A 2,471-nucleotide genomic window follows, 5' to 3' on the forward strand; every position below is an offset into this window, starting at 1 on the left:
ACATATAAATACCTACGAATAACCAATGAGACCAGGCTGAATATACAGCCTCACTTAATGTTTGGGGTCTTCATGGTCAAATTTAGGCAAATAAAAATCAGTTTTATCAGGTTTGTGATTAACAATCCTCAAAATTGTTCAAATGTTGGTGAAGTTTTGAACTGTTGGTGGCGCTAGAGGTGTTTGACAGCTAAATATATCTTCCAGAAGAAAGAGCTGAGAGAAATGATTCCTAAGAGATTTCCAGAGCTGAATGCCATTTGTAAGCAGCGTCTCTTTCTTCAGAAGATGATCAGATGAAAGTCTGACTGATGATTATATAATAAGACACTGATGAAATGTTTCTCTGTGAGACTGGTTTCACAGCAGGATCTGGCTCAAGTCCACTATGATGGTGTTCTTCTAGATCTCTGTTACCTGCAGGAACTGGATGTGATCCTGTGTGTGTGAAAGCTGCTCCAGCTCAGCGTCTCTCCTCCTCAGATCATTGATCTCCTGCTCCAGTCGCTCCAGTCGTCCTTCAGCTCGACTCACTGCTCGCTTTTCCTGATCTCTGATCAGCCGTATCAGCTCAGAGCGGCTTCTCTCAATGGAGCGGATGAGCTCAGTAAAGATCCTCTCACTGTCCTCCACTGCTGTCTGTGCAGAGCGCTGTTAGGACACACAGTGATTCAGGCTTCAGTGGGACTGAAAGAGACAAGAGAGTCTGAACTGAGACTGAGACAAACTTCTCTTCTTCTCCAGACTCACCTTATGAGACTCCACAGCCTCTCTCAGCTGCTGAACATCTTTCTCTCTCTGCTGGATTCTCTGCTGGAACGTCTTCTGCGTCTCCTTCAGCTGCTTCTGCAGGACAAACGGATGATAGTGAATGTCACAGAAAACTACTGACACTAAGTCATCATCTGAACAGATGAATCCAGTAAAAGTGGAGCTGATAACTAATGGCTGTAGATTCAAACTTCAGAAGTGATGATCGGTATAATCATCTTATTATCATGAAACACAAGGAATGCTTCACTCTGCATGCGTAAGTATTATAAAAGTGAAACTAACACAGACGTAGAGCTTCACACTGACAGTGTTTCTGTGTTCTGTGTGATTAAGATGCGGCTCTACACAGAAAATAAACAGAATATTGGATCACTGCACTGAGTATTAACTTGATTATTAGTTTTAAATACCTGTTTCTCTGTCCTCTGATCTGCAGCTGATACAATGTCGTGGTTTTTATGTTCAATAATCGTACACAGCATACATATACATTTCTGATCAGTGCGACAGAAAACCTCAAGGATCTTCTCATGTTTCTGGCAGATCATCTCCTGCAGTCGTCCAGTGGCTTCAGTCACATTGTGTGGTTTTCCTGAATGAAACTCCTCATGCCGCTCAAAATGAGTTTGACAGTAAGACTCCAGACACACCAGACAGGACTTGACAGCTTTGTATTTTCTTCCAGTACAGACGTCACACTCCACATCTCCAGCTCCAGCGTAACAGTCAGCAGGAAGTTTGGTCTTCTTCAGTTTCTCCACCACTTCAGCCAGCATGGTGTTTCTAGCTAAAGCAGGTCTTGGACTGAAGGTCTGTCTGCACTGAGGGCAGCTGTAGACTCTCATCTGATCCTCCTGATCCCAGCATCTCCTAATACAGCTCTTACAGTAACTGTGTCCACAGGGAATGGCCACTGGATCCTTCAGGAGATCCAGACATACTGAACATGTGAACTCCTTCTGATCCACCGAAATTCTGGCTTCTGCCATTTTACTGCTTGAATACAGACACAAACACACAACAGCTCAACTGCACTTCAGTTTCTCTTTCTCTGAACTCACGTGATTCCTGTTTCCTGGTTCTGTGTTTGAGTGACGTGTGCAAAACAGGTGTGTCTGTTAGTCTGCTTCTGCTGAGTTTAGTTTCAACACACCTGACTGTTAATAAAATAAATGCAAAGATCTTGACTTGGGGAGTGATTCTCCTGGACTAGTAATGGGGAACATTAATAATGAAATGTCTACTACATGTCAGCCTCAGACAAACATTCAAAGAAAACAGGTTATAGAAAAGCAAAACAACAGCCTTAAAAACTGCAGTAACACTGAAGTCCAAAGTATACTTCGACTGTCCCTCTTTTGTGACGTCCATGTGACATAATCTTCATCATCAGAAGTGTCTGTGGATGTCTGTGGACACTGTCTGCTTGCAGCTCAATGTTTGTTACATGTACAACAGCACAGGCGTGAGGTGAATGTTGAGACAGAATGAGTCTACTAGTGCTACTGCACATTTATCAAACTCATCCATCCACATTCATCCTCATTTGAGTATACTGAACGTGGAAAGTGAAGTAAACCCAGGCCTTGAGTGTTTCAGAAATGAGAAAGAGGACGACACAAGTAGCACTTTCTTAAAATCACAAGGAAAAATCTCAGCAATGGGAGACACTGGCAGAAAACAGAGTGAATCCAAAA

General features: G+C 42.9%; 1 pseudogene; it reads right to left on the reverse strand.

The window, feature by feature from the left end:
* Positions 1–619: 619 nt before the first annotated feature.
* On the reverse strand, positions 620–1,763 carry LOC141344857 (E3 ubiquitin/ISG15 ligase TRIM25-like; annotated as a pseudogene).
* Between the last annotated feature and the right edge of the window lie 708 nt (positions 1,764–2,471).

Source organism: Garra rufa, chromosome 10 (genome assembly GCF_049309525.1).
Source record: "Garra rufa chromosome 10, GarRuf1.0, whole genome shotgun sequence".
Classification (NCBI taxonomy): Eukaryota; Metazoa; Chordata; class Actinopteri; order Cypriniformes; family Cyprinidae; genus Garra; species Garra rufa.